This window comes from Oncorhynchus nerka, linkage group LG1, assembly GCF_034236695.1.
Source record: "Oncorhynchus nerka isolate Pitt River linkage group LG1, Oner_Uvic_2.0, whole genome shotgun sequence".
In the NCBI taxonomy this organism is placed as follows: domain Eukaryota; kingdom Metazoa; phylum Chordata; class Actinopteri; order Salmoniformes; family Salmonidae; genus Oncorhynchus; species Oncorhynchus nerka.
This window is the reverse complement of record NC_088396.1, coordinates 11,976,248-11,993,116: the sequence shown is the minus strand read 5'-3', so window position 1 is coordinate 11,993,116 and position 16,869 is coordinate 11,976,248.

Here is a 16,869-nt window from a genome sequence, read left to right as displayed (position 1 = left end):
AGCTCAAGGTTGATCAAAAATCCTCTATCCATGAAAGAAATGGGCTGTGATTTTCTCAGCGAAGACGGCGTTTTAACATTATCTAGGACATAATCTCCATCCCGAGTGTCATGCTATTCCATAGCGCACTACTTTTGACCAGAGCCCTGTGGACCCGGGTCAAAAGTAGTTAACTACCTTGGGATAGGGTGCCAATAAGGATGCAACCATGGCCACTCCATATGGAAGCAATAATAGGCCATCGCACATTCTTCTGTCATGTAACATGAGAGCATGTGGTGGATACTATTGGTATCCCTGAGTGATTCCATGGAGCATCACAACTGGGTCAAATGGATAAAGCAACTGAGACAGACAAGAAGCTGTCAACATATTGTGGTTATCAAATAACATCTGTCCAAGAGTTGAGAGAGTTGGATTTTGTTATATAGAACATCCATCCTTCATTAACATAACATCATGCATAATATGCTATATATAGTATGCATTGTTGAATACAGTGAATAATTACTGTACTGCAAAAAAGTGATATCTAAGCAAGACTACATATCTTATATTGAGGGATAATTAGCTTATCATTTGAGTTTCTTGTGTGTTTTTTCTTACCAAAGCTAAATTATCTAGCATCATATGCAGACGATTTTGTTTTGCAAGTCATTTATTTTATTTCAATAACTGTTTCAATATATTTTATCTTAATGTGACGACTAAGGTAAAATATCTTGAAAAATATCTTGAAATAAGATACGTTTCATATATCGATTTCATATATCAGTTATCATACAAAAAGACTGTATTAAGACAAAGAAAACCCTGGATGATCCTAAAGGAAATCATACTTTAGTAAACAGTCATTTTGCAGGGATGTCTTATATGGAACAGCTAGTCATATACGGAACAGCTAGTCTTATATGAAACAGCTAGTCATATACGGAACAGCTAGTCATATACGGAACAGCTAGTCATATACGGAACAGCTAGTCTTATATGAAACAGCTAGTCATATACGGAACAGCTAGTCATATACGGAACAGCTAGTCATATACGGAACAGCTAGTCTTATATGAAACAGCTAGTCATATACGGAACAGCTAGTCTTATATGAAACAGCTAGTCATATACGGAACAGCTAGTCATATACGGAACAGCTAGTCATATACGGAACAGCTAGTCTTATATGAAACAGCTAGTCATATACGGAACAGCTAGTCTTATATGAAACAGCTAGTCATATACGGAACAGCTAGTCATATACGGAACAGCTAGTCTTATATGAAACAGCTAGTCTTATATGGAACAGCTTGTCTTATATGGAACAGCTAGTCTTATATGGAACAGCTAGTCATATATGGAACAGCTAGTCATATATGGAACAGCTTGTCTTATATGGAACAGCTAGTCTTATATGGAACAGCTAGTCATATATGGAACAGCTAGTCATATATGGAACAGCTTGTCTTATATGGAACAGCTAGTCGTGTATGGAACAGCTCGTCATATATGGATTTTGTCATTCTCTACAATATCAGCACTGTCACGCCTTGGTCATTGTATTTTGTGTTTTGTTATAAGTTTGGGTAGGCCAGGGTGTGACATGGGTTTAGGTTGTTGTATTTCGTATTGGGGTTTTGTATTATTGGGGATTGCGGTTGAGTAGGGGTGTGTCTAGTTAGGCTTGGCTGCCTGAGGCGGTTCTCAATTAAGAGTCAGGTGCTTCTCGTTGTCTCGGATTGGGAACCGTATTTAGGTAGCCTGAGTTCACTTTGTATTCGTGGGTGATTGTACCTGTCTTTGTGTATTCACCAGATAGGCTCAGTCACTTGGTTTTTTCTTTTCAATTGTTTTGGAAGAGAAGAGAACGAGCGCCATTCTCCTTGCGGAGATGGTGCTAAATACATCAACACGGTCGGTCCCTGGGATTGGGCTGGCCAACACGATTCGGTTTGCTTGGAAGGAAAAGGAGTTTGAGCCTTTAGGACGGGAATCCTTTGGAAGGATAATATTGATGGGGATTCTAAAGCTGACGGTGAAGGACGTGTTTTGTTTCCAAGGCAACTCGTTGGAGGGAGCAAACGACGTGGCACTACATACAGAGGAGAAACACGATGATATCCTGAGAAGGGCAAGAGCAGTGGGAGGTGAGAGGCCGATGTGCCACTACGAAATAACAAGCCTGGCGAAGAATAACTTTAGGGTTGTAACTGTAAACATTTACAACCCTTACGTTAAGGACGAAGAGGTGAGGGCTTTTCTGGGGAGATACATGGATAACGTCTCCTCAGCAAGGCACCTCAAAGACTCCCTTGGGTTTTGGAATGGGAGGAGAGGCTTCCAGGCCCTCCTCAGAGAGGACCCAAGGGGACATGGTGGCTACCTCCATCCTCCTGCAATGTTCTCCCTAGGGGCTGACAGGGGGACGTTGTATTATGCACGTCAGCCCCCATTTTGCAGACGCTGTATGGCCTATGGTCACATATTCGCCTCATGCAGTGCAAGAAAATGCAGATTTTGTGCATCTGAGGATCACGAGGCGAGGGATTGTGACAAGCCTAAGACGTGCCATGGGTGTGGCTCGTCAGCACACCTGTGGAGGGGTGCCCGGCCCGTCAGAGGTCATATGCGTCTGCGGCTGGGGGGAGCAGGAGCGGGGGATGGGGGAAGAAGAGGAGGGGAAGGAAGCACGCCTCATGACCAGAGTTCAGGTCCAGAGGGGAAGGCCACAAGGAAGGAGGAGGAGCCAGAAGCGGCGGATGGAAGAGAGAAGGAAACGGAAGACACGGGAGTAGGAGAACCAGAAAAAGCGGCGGAAGAAGGCAACCGAGTGGAGGAGCATGAGAGAGAAGAAAGCGAGGGAGGAGTGGTGGAGAAGGAGACGGTGGAAGAGAAAGTGGACTGGGGGAAAGTGCCATGGTGGAAGAGATGAGGGGTATGGTGGAGGAGCTGGCGGGGGGAGGGTGGTATCTCTTCACTGCCGCCATCACCAAAGAAGAGTATGAAGAGGAGGGGGCGATTGGCCGACAGTGAGGGGGAAGGGATGGCCAAGAGAGTGATGGGGGCGGGAGAAACCTCTGGGTTGCTGCTGGTTTCCCCAGGCCCTCAACTTCTGTTGGGTGGGGACACACATAACAAGACTCAGGACTGGGTACAAGAGGAGGTGGGGAGTTTTTTGTTTGGGGACTCAGCCTCCCCAATTTTTTTCCAAACCAGCTGCAACACTGGGGAGGGGGAGGATTGTGGGGGTAGACCCAGGGTGCAGGGCACTCCGGAGCCAAACACTATTCCTGCATCCTGGGAGGGTGTGATGGAGGAAGAGGGGGGGATGTCGGGATTACGGATGGTGTTCTCACCGGTAGATATGGAGCAGGGGAGCATCGGGTGAGTCTCCTATTTTCTGTTTTTTCTGTCTGGGTTTAGAATTTGAGTGTATTACATGTATTTATTTTTCATGGAGTCTAATTTTACTTTTGTTAGTTTAAATGTAAGGGGTTTAAGGGATTTTGTTAAGAGGAGGGCGGTTTTTAGTTATTTGGAGGGTGTGGGGTTTGATTTTTGTTTTTTACAGGAGGTTCACCTGAGGGATGGAGGGGATGTTATTAGGTTTAAGAGGGAGTGGGACAAGGGGGAGTCGGTTTGGGGTGTTGGGGGGTGCACTCATCGGGGGGTAGGGATTTTGTGTGGGCACAGGGAGGTAAAAGTAGAGGATTCTTTCGTGGTAATGCAGGGGAGGGTTATAGGGGTGGATGTCACGATAAGGGATTGTAAATTTAGATTAGTGGTGGTGTATGGGCCACAGGTGGTGGCAGACAGAAGGGAGATGGTGGACTGTCTGACGCCCCTGTGTGTCACAAATAGGAAATTAGTGATAGGGGGATTTTAATACAGATTTAGGAAGAGGGGGGATAGCAGTGCGGGCGCCATTGCCAGGCTAATGGCTTGCCATGGTCTGGTAGATGGTGGTCTGCACACTACTCCGAAAATGGACGGTCCTACATGGCGTAACTCCAGGGGTTGAGCGGAGGCTCGACTATATTTTTGTACCCAGGTCTTTGGGTAAGTTGTCTGGGCGGCTGTTGCCTGTTTTCTTTTCGGATCACGACGGGGTGCTCCTGCAGGTGGGGTCGCCAGTCTGCCTCTTTGGTAGAGGGTACTGGAAGCTAGATCGGGATGTGCTGGAGGAGCAGGCTTTTGTTGACGGGTTTTATGGTTTCTTTTGGAGGCTTGAGGGCCTCCGGTCCATGTGCGAGGGGTGTTAGAGTGGTGGGAATTAGTTAAGGTGAGGATTAGGGCTTTTATAATAGGGTATTGCAAGAGGAAAAAAAGGGAGGAGAGGAGGGAGGTGGATCGTATCCAGAGGTTAATTGAACTCGAATACGAGGCAGGCAACCTCGGCGGGTCGTTTGACTGGGAGAGATCCGCAACCCTAAAGGCGCAGCTCAGGGAGTTGCAGGAGCGGAAGGCTCAAGCTTTCCTTGAGCGAGCGCATAGTGGCTTTCTAGAACATAATGAGACTTGTTCTGCTATGTTCTTTAAGTTGGTTAGGGCAAGACAGAGTAGGAAGGTAATGCATGGTGTTAGGGAAGAAAATGGTAGTATAGTTAGAGAACCAGAGGATATGGTCAGGGTGACAACTAATCATTTCCAAGGTTTATTTAAGGAAAGGGAAATAGATGTAGAGCAGGGAAATGTGTTTTTAGAACACTTGTCCAGGCGGTTGCCGGAGGACATTAGAGAAGTGATGGAGGCCCAGATCTCACTAGAAGAGGTTGAGAGCGCTCTTAGGAGGATGGGAAAAGGGAAGGTGCCTGGGATAGATGGGCTGCCGGCTGAGTTTTATCTCAAGTTTTGGGGTATACTTGGACCAGTGGTCCTCGAAGTCTTGAAGGCCATCCTTGAGACGGGGGTCCCGGGAGGATCAATGGCTGTTGGTGTGCTGTATAGTTTCACGTTCCGTCTGTTGTTTTGTATCTCACAGTTATTTCATGTATCGCTATTTCCTTTATTAAAGCACATGAGTAACCTACACGCTGCATTTCGGTCCGACTCTCTTCTTTAAACAGACGAACGCCGTTACAAGCACAGGGCTTGTTGCTAATGTAGCAGTTTCTGGGCCCAGTTTTTTAGTTATCTGTTCGGATTTCAGCAGTCAGATAGGATTAAATGCATAGAAATAGAATGAATATACCTTGGCATCATTCTCTTGAATGGGGACTCCGGTTCTTTTAATTTGATTTCTATGAATTTAATCCTATTTGAATGACAAAATCTGATCAGATAACTTTTGAAAAACTGGGCACTGTTGATTGACGATTGAATACCACACAATAACTGTAGTTAGAAGCATGACTTCACTGCCTAATCATTGCTTTACTGTTTAAATGCTATGATCACAAGGCTCCCCCTGTTTTACTGTTTAAATGGCTATGATCACAAGGCTCCTCCTCCTGTTTTACTGTTTAAATGGCTATGATCCCAAGGTTATTCCTAATCACTGTTTTACTGTTAAAATGGCTATGATCACAAGGCTCCTCGTTATGATCACTTCCATTCAACATGTCAATATCCAGATTGCACCAAGGATTGCAAAACCACGTAAATTGCAGGTTATCTAGCAGCTGTGTCCCAAATGGCAACCCTATTCCCCTATATAGCGTGCTACTTTTGACCAGGGTCCATGGCACTAGCCCTATAGGCCATTTGAATTGGGACGCAGCCAAGTTCTGTACATTTTAATTGATGTACTACTACAGAGAGACACCTCTCCTGTGGCAATGGATCAGTCTCCCTAGTCTCCCACAGAGTCTAGCCTCACCATCTCTAATTAAAGCTACTTTTCATTCCGGGCACAGTGGAAGCGCAGGTCCCCATAACAATTAAGGACAGGCTTCCTCCACTGGTCCTCTGTGAGAAGAAAGGGGCCATCCAGGGCACTGACTATCCCTCCACTCTCCCCATTATTGGATTCACTTCTCTGTCTGAATAGAATCCCATATATCGAGCACCAGCAGGGAGAGAGAGGCTGGCAGACCCACACACAATCAAGCATATATCAGACACAAGGAGATAGAGAGGACAAACACATACAGTGCCTTGCAAAAGTTTTCATCCCCCTTGGCGTTTTACCTATTTTGTTGCATTACAACCTGTAATTGAAGTGCATTTTTTATTTGGATTTCATGTAATTGACATACACAAAATAGTCCAAATTGGTGAAGTGAAATGAAAAAAATAACTTGTTTAAAATGTAAAATTAAAAAAGTCAAACAGAAAAGTGGTGCGTGCATATGTACGGTATTGCCCTCTTTTGCTATGAAGCCCCTAAATAAGATCTGGTGCAACCAATTACCTTCAGAAGTAACATAATTAGTTAAATAAAGTCCACCTGTGTGCAATCTAAGTGTCATGTGATCTGTTACATGATCTCAGTATGTATACACCTGTTCTGAAAGGCTCCAGAGTCTGCAACACCACTAAGCAAGGGGCACCATGAAGACCAAAGAGCTCTCCAAACAGGTCAGGGACAAAGTTGTGGAAAAGTACAGATCAGGGTTGGGTTATAAAAAATATCAGAAACTTTGAACATCCCATGGAGCACCATTAAATCCATTATTAAAAAATGGAAAGAATATGGCACCACAACAAACCTGCCAAGAGAGGGCCACCCACCAAAACTCATGGACCAGGCAAGGAGGGCATTAATCGGAGAGGCAACAAAGAGACCAAAGATAACCCTGAAGGAGCTGCAAAGCTCCACAGCGGAGACTAGAGTATCTGTCCAGAGGACCACTTTAAGCAGAACACTCCACAGAGCTGGGGTTTACGGACGAGTGGCTAGAAAAAAGCCATTGCTTAAGTAAAAAAATAAGCAAACACATTTGGTGTTCGCCAAAAGGTATGTGGGAGACTCCCCAAACATATGGAAGAAGGTACTCTGGTCAGATGAGACAAAAATGGAGCTTTTTGGTCATCAAGGGAAGCGCTATGTCTGGCACAAACCTAACACCCCTCACCACCCCGAGAATACCATCCCCAGGATGTTTTTCATTGGCAGTGACTGGGAAACTGGTCAGAATTGAAGAAATGATGGATGGCACTAAATACAGGGAAATTCTTGATGGAAACCTGTTTCAGTCTTCCAGAGATTCAAGACTGGGACGGGGTTCACCTTCCAGCAGGACAGTGACCCTAAACAGCTGTAATTGCTGCAAAAGGTGGCTCTACAAAGTATTGACTTGGGGTGAATAGTTATGCACGCTCAAGTTTTCTGTTTTTTTTGTCTTATTTCTTGTTTGTTCCACAATAAAAAACTATTTTGCATCTTCAAAGTGGTAGGCATGTTGTGTAAATCAAATGATAACCCCCCCCCCAAAAAAATCCCCGGAGCCAGTAGTGATGATCCATGGCCCGGAGCCTGTAGTGATGATCCATGGCCCGGAGCCTGTAGTGATGATCCTTGGCACGAAGCCTCCAGTGATGATCCTTGGCACGAAGCCTCCAGTGATGATCCATGGCCCGGAGCCTGCAGTGAAAATCCAGGGCACGGAGCCTCCAGCGACGGTCCCCAGTCCGGAGCCTGCAGCGACGGTCCCCAGTCAAGAGCTTGCAGTGACGATCTACGATCCGGAGGTCCCGGTGACGATCCCTGCACCGGAGGCGCCACCGAAGTGGGGGGAGCCTAAAGCGGAGCGGGGTCTGCGTCCCGCACCGGAGCACCCTCCGAGAGTAGATGCCCACCTGGGGTACTGTCACGCCCTGACCTTAGAGATCCTTATTTATTCTCTATGTTTGGTTGGGTTAGGGTGTGACTCGGGTGGGAAAATCTACATTTTCTATTTCTTTGTTGTTTTCCCGAGTGTGGTTCCCAATCAGAGGCAGCTGTCTATCATTGTCTATGATTGGGGATCATATATAAGTTGTGATTTTCCGTTTGGGTTTTGTGGGGTGTTATTTTCTGTTTAGTGTCTGTGCCTGACGGAACTGTTCGCTTTCGTTTTTGGATTTGTTATTTTTGTTTGAGTGTTTCTTGTAAATAAAGATCATGAACACTTTCCACGCTGCGCTTCGGTCCCCTCTTCCTTCCACCGACGACGAGCGTTACACATTGTTGGAAAAGGACCCCTAAGTAAGCATTTCATAGTTCGTCTACACCCGTTGTTTACGGAGCATTTGACAAATAACATTTGATTTGATTTTGATATGATATTCAGGACACTGGATGTGAAATGTCTCTATCATCACAACCACGGAAGCTGGTGTATAATGGTCCATGAATCGTGTGAATATTGAGGCTTTTCCAAAGCAGGCATGTCAATCCTTTCTGTGTTAGTCTGTCCCTGATGGTACAGGAGACAAACGGAAAAAAAAGTGTTAAATCCATGGCTGTCTCCATGGTGAGGGGCACTGATCATGCAGTGGCTCCCGAGTGAGGCAGCGGTCTAAGGCACTGTATCTCAGTGCTAGAGGCATCACTACAGACCCTGGTTTGATCCCTGGTTGTATCATAACTGGCTGTGATCGGGAGTCCCATAGGGCGGTGCACAATTGGTCCGGGTTAGGGGAGGGTTTGGCCGGGGTAGGACATCATTGTAAAATAAGAATATGTTCTTAACTGACTTGCCTAGTTAAATGAAAAATGCTCTACCTCTTAGAGCCACAGCAAGCCCAGGCAGATAACGTTTCCATTAGGCCATTATTTTAAACCATCTCACCCTGTAATGGACTGGCAGCCCTGGTCCCTGTGTGGCTATCTTATCCCCATATGTCCAGATCTGTCTGTCCAGGCCCTGCAGCTGCCCAAAGGTGTGAGCCTGGCTGATTGCTGATGGCTTAGTGTGCCTGCCTCAGAGTGCCTTGCTGCCTACTGCTGTGCAGAGGTGCTGAAGTGTTGCTCAGCCTAACTCAGATTGGGCCCCATGAGGAGTCGTTAATTACACTGGAGTGGTTGCCTTGGAGAGGTTTACTAATGTTTATTTTTTTTAAACTCCCCTTCTCTGATGTGGGCGGGGAAAATAGAAATATACCGTAAAGCAATTAAGTTGTGGCATCAAAATGTTACATACAAATTATGCAAATAGGCTTTGAGACAGTTATACAGCCATGTACGGCCTCTATAAACTAAATTAGTGTGAAATCGTTTGTTGTCAAGAGATTTGTTGTCCCGGCCCCAGTCTTATCTGTACTTCATCCATAGCCTAACCCCTAACCCCTAACCCTGACCTAACACCTACAGTATAACGAGCCTATTATTGAGCCATGGTTAAAAGCGCTGCCAGCTTCCTAGTAGCATATATTAGGGGCTGGGTCCCAAATGGCACTCTATTCCCTATATAGTGCACTACTTTTGACCAGGAACTAGATTCCTATAGGCCCTGGTCAAATGTGGTGCACTATATAGGGAATAGGATGCCATTGTGGATGCATTCCCAGTAGATTAGAGATAAGAAGGAAGACACACTGGGGCCTTAAAAGTTTCAACAGAAAGGTTTAATCAACAACAAATTTATTGTTGTTCACAGTTTTATTCATACGCATCATCACCAGTAACAAAATGCGTGATTTCCATCTAGCCTTTTTTTAAACATTTTTTTATTGCTGCTTTTTATTTTATAAAAATGTACGAACAGGTAACATACATCACTTTAGACCAATAAATGTACAGTGTAACAGTTCAAAGTTGAAACACAATCTGTAGTACATTCCTATTGTAGTACCATGCACATAAATATAACCTACAGTAGGTCAAAATATAAACAATAAATATATATGAAGTTCATTCAATTTGAGTCTGAATGCCAAACAAACAATAGGCATAGATATGACAGTGTTCAAGCATTGATATAGTTTCAACATAAAAACAAATGAAACAGAGTAATAATCTCTCGTGTCCATTAGGTCATTTGTGGGTTTGTGTTGATGGGAGAGCTGATGAACCTCATAAACCCCAAGAAAGCATTATATGTGTTTCATTGATATTTCTAAACAGCGCACAGCAATGCCTTCAAATACATAACCATGCCACGTTTTACATTTCAATGGGGCTTTCAAGTTTTACAGCATGTTAGAAAAATAATTGGTTCTGTATGTACAGTTACTATGATGATTGACAGCGTTAGTTATTTACAGTACACATGTCAGCTGCTCCAGGTCCACAATCCATTGAAGAACAAATAGTTGTTCCACTTTCTTAAAGGAGCTAACACGTTGCCCATATCAAGCCATTTGGTTGCGTCCCAAATGGCACCCTATTACCTATATAGTACACTACTATGAGACCTGGCCAATAGTAGTGTGATATATAGGGAATAGGGTACGATTTAGGATACACATGTTTGACTGATGATCAAAATGGTACAGTAAAGTGGTTAAATAATATGATGAGTTTATATACCATTATACTGTTGACATCGTTCATATTGATTTATTCACTAATGCTCGATGTTTCGGAGATCTTTATACTAAATATGACTCATTTTCACAATAGCTTAATTCAATCAACTAGAAACTTGATATTCAGTCAACATTCTAAAAGAATTCACTACCTTTATATGTCTTAGGGTCATTTTTGCTTTATGTTTCGATCGGGCAAAAGATTTGCCATAAAGAATCGTGCTAATGATGAGTAAACTATGATAATATAAGTGATGAACATGATGTATACATTTAAGGAAACCTTAAAACAGACAAATGTATCCCAAATAAAATAGAACAAATAAATAATCCAACATTTCGGGGAGCTAACAATGATATTAGAAAAAAAGAATCCTCAATATTTCTATGTAAAAATGGTCAAAAGAAATAACTGCATTCTGTGATAAATACTCCACTTGACTTATTGAGGGAAAGCAAACTGATTTTCTTGGCAGCTACATGCATCCATACATGAGTTCTGTATCACCTCCAATGTTCAGAGTTTTTTCATCCTCTTAATGTATCCATCAACAACAACGAGGCATGTGCACAGGTAGGGGTATACCTATGTCAGACCCCTGGGACTTTGCCCTTCCACTCAATATTGGGTGGTCACTCATTCTTTTTTTTTGTTGTATACAGTTCTTGTGGTTGTTGTTCTGAACCCACTGCCCCCAAGTCGTCAAGTTCGCCACCCCCCCACCCATCCGTTGGTCTGCCCTGTACGGAGCTCATGTGCACCTGGTTGTGCATTTTACCCAGTCTACCCTGTACGGATATTGCACACGCCCGGTATCCAAACATGCATGGCTTGTGATGCGGCTCACCAGTCGAGTGGGTGTAGCAAGCTATCTAGTTTAAATATCAACAGTACTGCCACACCATAGCAGCATAACATTTGATTAACACTTGATATCGCTTGATTTACATCATCATCAATATTCGGTCTGGTTGGCTGATATGCAGCAGCAGTTCATCATTTATTTCCTCATAGAATCATAGCCACGGGAAGGGTGCTGGAGGTGCTGCAGGACACCTGATAAATTGAAATACATTTGGCAACGTTCTAGAATTACTGCTGTCCGTTCAGAAATAAATGAAATAATTCAGAATAGCCTACTGCACCAAGAGTAGGCCTATAATTTAGCCACAAAGGATCAATAGGACATTTTTTTTAAAATTGCTTAGCTGTGGATTGTGTGTAGCCCAGTCACAGTCTACAGTTAGGAACGCACTGCAAATCTGTCTGTGAACAGCATATACAATTGTGGGAAACACAGGCTGGAAAGCAAATGGCTCCTGCTGAAAAGAGAATACTGAAATCTGTCTGCTGTAGGCTACCACAACAGTTTATTAACTTGCAAATAGGCTATTTGAGCAAACATTATTTACAAGAGAGGGATCAGCTTTTGGCACGAGTGCATCAGCCATCGCCGGTGAGTGAGCGGCGCATCATTGGGTGAGTCAATGACACTGGAAAGCTTTTTTAGGATTATAATGTCCTCCTCATATTGTAAATATGTGTGTCTCCACACACCTAGGCCCAGGCTATTGATGGGTTCAAGACAAAGTTGTTTTCATTGAGCTCAGACTCTGTCAGTGTCAAAAGTAGCCTATCTTTTGGTCATTTGTGCGGAATTAAAAAAGATTCTGTCAAAGTCTCCAGTCATGTACATTTACATAGAGTTGCATGACATGCATTTATAAAAAGGCCCAATTGTTTTCGGACACTACGTTACTAAAAAAAATTCCCCATGTGTGCAGCTTCTGTAAGCACCTCTACTCTACTGCTCTATGCCACTAGGGAAATGTCCAGAGAGGACATATGAATAAAAAACAATTCCTCGTTATGTCGAGAATCACAACTTATTTCTCTCATGATCACTACATAACAAAAGTAGTTTTTTTTTCGAGATCACAAGACCATTTTCTCATGATCACAAAAGTTGTTTTGTCGAGACCACGAGAAACTTTATAAATAGGAGTGGACGTATTGATGATAGATGGACAGTATGGTTGAGGCTTATGTTAGTTAGCTAGCTAAGTTAGCTAGTTAAATTAGGTATTGGGGGGGCTTAGCTAGCTAGTTTATACATTAAGGTTACTCTGCAGCATAGAGAGAGAGTATTAACTCTACAGTTAAGAGTTATCGTAGCTTTCTAGAATGATTGTCAAACCACTTGATGAACTTAGGACTGCCAGAGCATCTAGCTAGCTGACGTTACGGGCTGGTATAGCGTTAGCTACAGTGACTAATCGTAGCTAGTAAGCTATATAAACTTGCAAACAATGAAAAAGTCCACAGATATCTCTTCTTTCTTTAAAAGAAGAAGAGTAGTACAGGGGAGACTCAGCCGACAGGGGAGCAGCAGCAGAGGGTTAACGTTAGTGAGGATGCAGTCGAAGATGATGATAACATCATTGAGCAAGCCAATGAACAGGCGGAGGCAGCGAGAGAGCATGACAGAACAGAGGCAGAACATGACAGCGACGAACAGGCACAGGCAGCATCAGTGACAGAGCACAGTGAAGAACAACAGACGGCAGCATGGCACGAAAGTGCAGAACAGGCAGCAACAACAGTTTCTCATGTTATAATTATTATTGTTATAAAATCAGAATAACTGATTTTTGTCTCGTTTCATCCGAGATATATCCCAGTCAGGAGCAGAGAGGCCCAAACAGCCACATCTGATGTTTTTCGCTCGAACCCTTCGGGGAGATAGAAGATGGGGCTTCATGAAAGAGTGGAACAGTAAGCATACAGTGCCTTGAGAAAGTATTCACCACCCTTGGCATTTTTGCTATTTTGTTGCCTTACAACCTGGAATTAAAATTGATTTTTGGGGGGGTTGTATCATTTAATTTACACAACATGTCTACCACTTTGAAGATGCAAAATCTTTTTTTATTGTGGAACAATAATTACGCAACGTAACGTAACCAACACTGCTAGCTAGCCAGCTAGCTCCCGAAAAGCAGCATTGTAGAAACTTCACACTCAACGGTACGACTTGATTAGGGTAGTGTCAACAACGCAGCTAGCCTACCCCAGCAGTACTCTATCATTTTAATCATTTTAGTCAATTAGATTCTTGCTACGTAAGCTTAACTTTCTGAACATTCGAGACGTGTAGTCCACTTGTCATTCCAATCTCCTCTGCATTAGCGTAGCCTCTTCTCTAGCCTGTCAACTATGTGTCTGTCTATCCCTGTTCTCTCCTCTCTGCACAGACCATACAAACGCTCCACACCGCATGGCCGCAGCCACCCTAATCTGGTGGTCCCAGCGCACGACCCACGTGGAGTTCCAGGTCTCCGGTAGCCTCTGGAACTGCCGATCTGCGGCCAACAAGGCAGAGTTCATCTCAGCCTATGCCTCCCTCCAGTCCATCGACTTCTTGGCTCTGACGGAAACATGGATCACCACAGACAACACCGCTACTCCTACTGCTCTCTCTTCGTCCGCCCACGTGCTCTCGCACACCCGAGAGCTTCTGGTCAGCGGGGTGGTGGCACCGGGATCCTCATCTCTCCCAAGTGGTCATTCTCTCTTTCTCCCTTACCCATCTGTCTATCGCCTCCTTTGAATTCCATGCTGTCACAGTTACCAGCCCTTTCAAGCTTAACATCCTTATCATTTATCGCCCTCCAGGTTCCTCGGAGAGTTCATCAATGAGCTTGATGCCTTGATAAGCTCCTTTCCTGAGGACGGCTCACCTCTCACAGTTCTGGGCGACTTTAACCTCCCCACGTCTACCTTTGACTCATTCCTCTCTGCCTCCTTCTTTCTACTCCTCTCCTCTTTTGACCTCACCCTCTCACCTTCCCCCCCTACTCACAAGGCAGGCAATACGCTCGACCTCATCTTTACTAGATGCTGTTCCTCCACTAACCTCATTGCAACTCCCCTCCAAGTCTCCGACCACTACCTTGTATCCTTTTCCCTCTCGCTCTCATCCAACACTTCCCACACTGCCCCTACTCGGATGGTATCGCGCCGTCCCAACCTTCGCTCTCTCTCCTCTTCCATCCTATCATCTCTTCCCTCTGCTCAAACCTTCTCCAACCTATCTCCTGATTCTGCCTCCTCAACCCTCCTCTCCTCCCTTTCTGCATCCTTTGACTCTCTATGTCCCCTATCCTCCAGGCCGGCTCGGTCCTCCCTCCCGCTCCGTGGCTCGACGACTCATTGCGAGCTCACAGAACAGGGCTCCGGGCAGCCGAGCGGAAATGGAGGAAAACTCGCCCCCTGCGGACCTGGCATCCTTTCACTCCCTCCTCTCTACATTTTCCTCCTCTGTCTCTGCTGCTAAAGCCACTTTCTACCACTCTAAATTCCAAGCATCTGCCTCTAACCCTAGGAAGCTCTTTGCCACCTTCTCCTCCCTCTTGAATCCTCCTCCCCCTCCCTCCTCCCTCTCTGCAGATGACTTCGTCAACCATTTTGAAAAGAAGGTCGACGACATCCGATCCTCGTTTGCTAAGTCAAACGACACCGCTGGTTCTGCTCACACTGCCCTACCCTGTGCTCTGACCTCTTTCTCCCCTCTCTCTCCAGATGACATCTCGCGTCTTGTGACGGCCGGCCGCCCAACAACCTGCCCGCTTGACCCTATCCCCTCCTCTCTTCTCCAGACCATCTCCGGTGACCTTCTCCCTTACCTCACCTCGCTCATCAACTCATCCCTGACCGCTGGCTACGTCCCTCCCGTCTTCAAGAGAGCGAGAGTTGCACCCTTCTGAAAAAACCTACACTCGATCCCTCCGATGTCAACAACTACAGACCAGTATCCCTTCTTTCTTTTCTCTCCAAAACTCTTGAACGTGCCGTCCTTGGCCAGCTCTCCCGCTATCTCTCTCAGAATGACCTTCTTGATCCAAATCAGTCAGGTTTCAAGACTAGTCATTCAACTGAGACTGCTCTTCTCTGTATCACGGAGGCGCTCCGCACTGCTAAAGCTAACTCTCTCTCCTCTGCTCTCATCCTTCTAGACCTATCGGCTGCCTTCGATACTGTGAACCATCAGATCCTCCTCTCCACCCTCTCCGAGTTGGGCATCTCCGGCGCGGCCCACGCTTGGATTGCGTCCTACCTGACAGGTCGCTCCTACCAGGTGGCGTGGCGAGAATCCGTCTCCTCACCACGTGCTCTCACCACTGGTGTCCCCAGGGCTCTGTTCTAGGCCCTCTCCTATTCTCGCTATACACCAAGTCACTTGGCTCTGTCATAACCTCACATGGTCTCTCCTATCATTGCTATGCAGACAACACACAATTAATCTTCTCCTTTCCCCTTCTGACGACCAGGTGGCGAATCGCATCTCTGCATGTCTGGCAGACATATCAGTGTGGATGACGGATCATCACCTCAAGCTGAACCTCGGCAAGACGGAGCTGCTCTTCCTCCCGGGAAGGACTGCCCGTTCCATGATCTCGCCATCACGGTTGACAACTCCATTGTGTCCTCGTCCCAGAGCGCTAAGAACCTTGGCGTGATCCTGGACAACACCCTGTCGTTCTCAAATAACATCAAGGCGGTGGCCCGTTCCTGTAGGTTCATACTCTACAACATCCGCAGAGTACGACCCTGCCTCACACAGGAAGCGGCGCAGGTCCTAATCCAGGCACTTGTCATCTCCCGTCTGGATTACTGCAACTCGCTGTTGGCTGGGCTCCCTGCCTGTGCCATTAAACCCCTACAACTCATCCAGAACGCCGCAGCCCGTCTGGTGTTCAACCTTCCCAAGTTCTCTCACGTCACCCCGCTCCTCCGCTCTCTCCACTGGCTTCCAGTTGAAGCTCGCATCCGCTACAAGACCATGGTGCTTGCCTACGGAGCTGTGAGGGAAACGGCACCTCAGTACCTCCAGGCTTTGATCAGGCCCTACACCCAAACAAGGGCACTGCGTTCATCCACCTCTGGCCTGCTCGCCTCCCTACCACTGAGGAAGTACAGTTCCCGCTCAGCCCAGTCAAAACTGTTCGCTGCTCTGGCCCCCCAATGGTGGAACAAACTCCCTCACGACGCCAGGACAGCGGAGTCAATCACCACCTTCCGGAGACACCTGAAACCCCACCTCTTTAAGGAATACCTAGGATAGGATAAAGTAATCCTTCTCCCCTCCCCCCCTTAAAAGACCTAGATGCACTATTGTAAAGTGGCTGTTCCACTGGATGTCATAAGGTGAAAGCACCAATTTGTAAGTCGCTCTGGATAAGAGCGTCTGCTAAATGACTTAAATGTAAATGTAAACAAACAAGAAATAAGACGAAAAAACTGAACTTGAGCGTGCATAACTACCCAAGTCAATACTTTGTAGAGCCACCTTTTGCAACAATTACAGCTGCAAGTCTCTTGGGGTATGTCTCTATAAGCTTGGCACATCTAGCCGCTGGGATTTTTGCCCATTCTTCAAGGCAAAACTGCTCCAGCTCCTTCAAGGTGGATGGGTTCCGCTGGTG